This window comes from Myotis myotis, unplaced genomic scaffold (genome assembly GCF_014108235.1).
Source record: "Myotis myotis isolate mMyoMyo1 unplaced genomic scaffold, mMyoMyo1.p scaffold_m19_p_6, whole genome shotgun sequence".
Classification (NCBI taxonomy): Eukaryota; Metazoa; Chordata; class Mammalia; order Chiroptera; family Vespertilionidae; genus Myotis; species Myotis myotis.
In genome coordinates this window covers 59,065,255-59,072,198 of record NW_023416368.1, presented here as the reverse complement: position 1 = coordinate 59,072,198, position 6,944 = coordinate 59,065,255, and positions in this window count along the sequence as shown.

Sequence of the window (6,944 nt, the reverse complement as noted above, 5' to 3'; positions counted from 1 at the left end):
AAAATTATCTTAGAAAAAACATTTATTTATTATTTAAATAAATATACTGGAGGGAAGTTTCCAAGTTGTCCATCCTTGCTTACTCTATTGAAAAAGGAACTTTGGATAAAATAATGTTCCTCTTGAGAAAAACAAAACTACAAAATGATAAACTTGGGAAAGACCTTAAAGGTAAATGAAACTATTATTTCATTTAAAATTACTAGGTGATAATGAAAAAACTCTTTATAGTCATTTGGAAGAGAATTCTGTAGTGATAAAGAGTACCACTAAAATCTGTGCTTTTAAGCTGGAGGTCATGACCACTTAGTGAAAAATAATAATAAAATGAAATAATAAAAATCAGGAAACATTTGAGTGCATTTCACATTGTAAGGATAAGTAGGGTATCATAAAACTATTGTTCTAGTTACATTGTGTGTGTGTGTGTGTGTGTGTGTGTGTGTGTAGTGGCTTACGATATAAAATGTATTTCTTAGAGTGGGTCAGAAGTTTGAAAACCACTGCATTTAGAATGGGTATGAGGAGGCGAAAAGAAACAGATTCTCTCTGTGTGCATTAGCAGGTTTCCTATCTCTTGGGCCAGTGACCCCACCATTGAGTTGATTTCATGGCCCATTATATAACACTTAGACTGTTTTCACAGTCAGGATTTATTTCTCTCCACAATATAACCAGAACCCCATTTTCTGGCTGTTGGGCCAAGCGCTTTGCTTTAAAAGTAAACATCGTGTTCTTAACCCCTTTCTCAAAGATCAGTTGTCGTCCTTAGATAAACTGTGGCTACCTCTCAGTTGTACCCCAAATGCACGTCTAGTTAAGATGTTAACACTTGTGATTGTGTTTTCTGTGCACAGTATGTTTTAATCTTTTAAATGGGTTTTCTTTGCAGATATTTTTCTAAAACATTTTATAAAAGGACAAAACTTATGGAGAGTGTTTAAATCAAAGGAAAATAAACACCCAATGAATTGAAACAAATTCCCTGCAATGAATATGCTCAAATTGCCAGCTGGAACTAATCCCTTGAGATACTGTTGGCTGGAAGCAAGACCAATGCCATGATAACTTCCACCTTCTTTGTAATGAGCATTTCGATGTTTGAGAGATAGCAGGCACTGGAAACATTGCTATTTATCATGGAGGAGGCAGGAAAGAGGGCAAACTGTTCTTGACACTGAGGAGGGATGTATCAGTTTCTTTCTTTTTTAAATTTTTTTAAATATATATTTTATTGATTTTTCACAGAGAGGAAGGGAGAAGGATAGAGAGTTAGAAATATCAATGAGAAAGAAACATTGATAAGCTGCCTCCTGCACACCCCCTACTGGGGATGTGCCCACAACCAAGGTACATACCCTAAACTGGAATCGAACCTAGGACCCTTCAGTCCCTGGCCAATGCTCTATCCGCTGAACCAAACCAGTTAGGGCCGTATTAATTTCTTATTGCTGCTGTAACAAATTCACAAAAATCAAGGCGCTGTCAGGGCTGTGTTCCACCTGGGTGCCAAGGAGAATCCATTTCCTCGTCTATTCCAGCTTTTAAAGGTTGCATGAATTCTTCCTCTCATGGTTCCTTCACACTGACCTCAGCTTCCATTTCCTACTCTGACTCTGACCCTTCTCTCATTTACAAAGACTTTTGTGATGACACTGCACCCACCTGGACAGTCTCAAGATCCTTAACTTAACCAAATCGGACAAGTCCTTTTTGTCATGTATGGTAACGCATTCACAGGTTTGGGGGCTTAGGATGTGGAGATCTTTGGAGGAGCATCATTTTATCTGTCACAGGGGACTATGAGGATGCATGTCTAGGAACAAATAATTCACAAATTCACTGTTTTGCTGCTGATGACATGCTTACAGAGGAGGGACGGGAATCATATCCTGTGGGCCTCTACAAAGTTCAAGGATTGGCAGCTGTTTGCCTCTCTGCGGCCTTGGATGGCTCTGCATTTTTCCTCTTCGGCCACGCTGCACACTTGCTCAAAAATGAACAATTGCCTCTCTGATTGATGGTGGTTGCTTCCCAACATCCCCCTGTGTTTTTGGGTCTTTAAAGCATGTCCTCTATAGTGCATTTTTCTATGGCTGTCATTTTTAAGCTTGCCTGTTTTGCCTGGATTGGAGACCAAAGCTTAAAGAAAGAAAAGAACAGTGAACAAAGCCCACAGGTGAAGCAGGGGGCTGGGGGTCAAAACACATCCCCTTGAAGGCCTTCTGAGGGGATGTTGAAGATAAAGCACACAGCAAAAACTCAGAAGCTAGATTTATAAATAAAATGTCAGAAATAAAAGCCCATGAAAGCAGAGGAAAGAAACAACAGTGACAACACAAAAAACCCCTTATTTACAGACACAGGAAGTAGTAAATACTCTGGAGTTCGGTGTAATGGTGAAAACACTGTGTGCAGTGATCAGAACGGATATTATTGACCGTGGGACTTAGGCTTGCTTTCCAGAAAGACTATGGTTTATTCATTGAATGTATTTTGCCAGGCCAAGAGCTTCTGGAATTTCATCATCTGTTTTTCTCTCTGTTCACACTATACAAATAGTTATGGGAAATAAGGAATTGGCAATCAACAGAGGAAAGTTGAGGAGCGCCTGAGTTCAGGAAGCAGTTTCTACCATGGCCTCTCCAGGGATTGCAATCTCGTTTTCTGGGGAAGTCACTGGGTCGAGGAGACTCTGCTAAAACCTTAGTATTCTAGCCCTAGCTGGTTTGGCTCAGTGAATAGAGCGTCAGCCTGCCGACTGAAGGGTCCCGGGTTCGATTCCCGTCAAAGGCATGTACCTTATTTGCTGGCACATCCCCAGTAGGGGGTGTGCAGGAGGCAGCTGATTGATGTTTCTCTCTCATCGATGTTTCTAACTCTCTATCCCTCTCCCTTCCTCTCTGCAAAAAATCAATAAAATATATTTAAAAACAAAAGAAAACAAAAAAAACCCTTAGTATTCTAGAGCCCTCCAACTCCAATTTGTGATTTCTCAAAGCACAGGTGCTCTCCTCAGGATTAGCTCAGACTGCAATCGCAAAGCATCTTTAAAAATATTAAAGCACTTATTCACTCCTTCTAAATGATAGTAGCTATAAGAAACCTCTGCATGCTTTCAAGCGGGTAAATCACTCATTATTTAATTTGTGCAAATACTAGTATCTGCCTGATTTTCAGATTAGTTTCAGGGCCAATCATGGTATTTGAATTATAAATTGCTGAATAAAATATTTGGAAAATGTATTAGATGCAAAAGAAGTTTAAGTAAAAAAATAGAAACATGTGGAAAATATGAATTGTAAGATAGAAATAATGTTGTTTTTCCCCCCTCAATTCACGTGTGCTCAGAAAGACCTGGAACATTCCTATTATGATGATGCTACTGTGTTATTGATCATACTAAAGAAAAACAAGGTTGACATTCAATCTTGCATTTCTCTGTACATGTACACACTGCGAACTCTGAAGAATCAGGGCAAAACACTCAGATCCTATGTGATCCAGGAAACTTAATCAAGGAGCAGCCCTGCCATGTCCACATATGTTCCATGAGAAAAACAACTGTGATATTGACACGGCCAAGAATCTGTGGCACAAGTTCTCTTCCCAAGTGTCTGTGTATTGAAGGAGTTTCTCACAGATTGTATTTGTACCCAGTACATCCCCATCTGTGTGTGCAAATCATGAACTGTGTTCGGATCCAGCAGGATCCATTTATTTCCAAAAGAGCTGTGTCTTGATCAAATAGGATTCATGTGTGCCTGTCGTAGTGCGGAGACACTTCTGGCCGGATGTGGTTCTTTTCCCCGACGGCCTTGATTCAATGGGATCCAGGCATTTTCCAACCGAACAGCTGTGGCTTGGGGAGAATCCAGGTGTTTTTCTCACTGAATATTTGTGGGATTGGCAGGGTCCTGGGCATTTCCTTTGCTTTCTCTTGCCTGGAATTATTATAACATATATTACCTGTATGTATTTCAGTGAACTTTGCTTTGTCCCAGGAAACAGATCAGCTTCCTTTACTTCACACAAAGAGCAATTACACCTAGAAAAATATGGGCAGAATTAAATGCTACTTACCTTTTTCTTCACTAGCTATATCCTTCACGCTGGCTTATACAAATATGTGAATATTCTAAAAACCCCTCTGAGTGAAAGCAAGTGTTTTATCTTTGCACGCTGAATAATTATCTACTCCGAAGGCATTTCTTTACTGGAATTGGGGGTGTCACACCTGTTCTGACATCCACTTGTTAGGAACCTGTTGGACTTGGCTTTGGCTTCTGACTGAAGAAGTAAGCCTCCCTGGGTTTGGCAGTGTATAGACGCTGCTAGAAAATGGTGTGTGGTTTTGGTTTCCACATCTTAAACAATCAATAGGGAAATTGGAAAGAGTTCAGAGAAGAGAAACAAAATGATTAAAGGGTTGGGGAAATAAGGAGCTGGGATTATTTCATCTAAAGAAAGGCTTTTTGGGAAAAACAAGATGGTGTGTGTGCATCATGCACAAAAGAAAGACAAGCCAAATCTTAAAGGTTATGTGTTTGAGCAGGTTTGATTGGCCTTTGTAGGCCATCTGGAGTTGTGGAGGGAGTTGGGAGAAGTTCGTCTGCTTTAGCACTTATTGGTAAGGAGAATAAGCAATTTAGGAGAAAGAAGGGGATTTGGGGGAAATTTAGGCAGAAATTACTTTAGCTAGGGCTTCTGTCTCAGACCTATTTAAAGGATTATCTTCAAATGTGGGGGCACTTTAGTATCTGTAACTCTTACATTCCAGTTTTTACAGGATTTGAAAAATATGATTCGATACAGCATATCTAAATTTACTTAATGACAAGCTATTATACTTGTCTCCAACCATATGATAAAATGTCAGCATAAAGTTTTTCCCCATCTTCCCAGAGAGCCAGAGAAAATAATTACAGTTGATCCTTGAACACATGGGAGTTAGGGGGTCCAACTCCCACACAGTTGAAAATCCTTGTATAACTTTTGATTCCCCCAAAACTTAGCTACAGTGGTCCCCTGGTATCTGTGGGGAATTATTTCCTGTGGCCATTTTCCTGAGCCATCCACTATTCACACAAAGATGCTGTCCAAATTTTTTTTTTTCCCGTTGTTCTCCCGGGTCTTTCCAAAACTGTTACTCTTTAACTGTTTGATTTCAGTGAGAATTCAGAAGCCAAACAATCTGCTTTAAGCAGAAAATCACAGAGACAATAAATGACCAATGAAGAGCTCAAAAGGCCATGGACACTGGAGCAGGGCCACCTGGGCTTAGATTCTAACACTTACACCTGTGTTGTGACTTTGGTCAAGTTACTTGCAATGTCCTTGAACCTCAGTTTCACCTGTAAGATGGAGATAATAGTTATAATTATTTTCCTAAAAGGTTGATTCGAGATGCTTCAAACACTGCTTTGAACACTTAGTAACTTTTTAGACTATTTAAGTTAATTATTACAAAGCTAAGAACCATCTACCATCTGGGAGAAAATGTTTTGACAATGGACTTCCTGTTCTACTTCAACTGTGTCATTCTGGGTGAAGATCTGCTCTGGGCCTTTCTGCCCATGATAGGGTCTGTTCATGACACTGGGAATTTTACATTTTCCCTCTCCACACCTTAATAGGGGGCTAAAAAGTCAGAGTTTGATATTACTGAGAATCTCAAAACACTTCACCCCAAATATTTCATCACACAGAGAGCAAAAGAAATAATATTAACTGAATGACTTCTATGTGCCAGTTCACATACACTGCCTCATTTAAGGCTCGTAACATTCTCGTAGATTAGATATTATAACCACCATTTTACAGAAGAGGAAACTGAGCCTTAACAAGGTTGAAATAACCTGCTCAAAATTATAGATCAGAACCGGAATTGCTCACTTCAAAGCTCAATTCTTGCCAGTTTCTCTCTGACACTTCTCTCAAGGGTCAGACCTTCACCTATTTCTTGCAGGCTGATGGCTCCTGTGCTATCTAAAACTATTTCTTTTTTGCATATTTGATAATGCTCTTATTTCTTTTACTCAACTAAATTGAATTCTCTATGCTAGAATGCTGCTCAGGACACTCAATGAGGGGTATAGTATTGAGAAATGGGCAGCAGAGCTTAGAAACTAATGGAAAAATCAATGCTGGAAGTTCTTGATTTTTCTTTTGTTTCTAAATGAAACCACTGTTTATAAAGAATGTGTCATTGAAAGATGCAGAAACAATTAGCTGCTTTTCCTTTATTTTTAGACTCAAGTAAATATTTGATAATAGTACAGTTTGCAAAATACACTGAGGACGTTCAAAAATAAGTCCATGAAGCCCCCAGAGAATGGTTAAAATGAGTAAATTGTGAAGATACAATTCATCACAGTAAAGGATCTCATGGCAAATTAATTCTGAGCTATGGCTTCAAACTCCTCCTTTAGCAGACTTATCCTTCATCTACCCGTCAGTTCACTCAACCATTCATCCAGTCACCCAACACATATTTAGTGAATAGAAGCCCATGTGTATTACATGCTGTTGTAGGTTCTAGGATAAAATAGTGCTTAGAGTGTGTAAAGAAGGTTAAGGTCACGATAATCGAATACACAAATGAATAAAATAAGCTACTTTAAGGTACTGATAGGTGCTGAGAATGAAATGTATATAAAGATACAGAGTTTATGGTGCAGGAGCTGCTTGAGCTAAGGTGGTCAACGAAGGTCTCTAAGCATTTGAGTTGAGACCTAAAAGAGAAAGAGCCAAATATTCACAAAACAGAAGACATAACTCCCAGGCACAGAAAGGTTCGAACAATTCAAACTTAGGCTGCCTTAGTCCATTCAAGCTGCTGTAACAAAGTACCACAGACTGGGTGGCTTATACACAACAAACATTTATTTTTCATAGCTCTGGAGGTTGGAAACTGGAGATCAGGGTGCCAGCAAGGTCAAGTT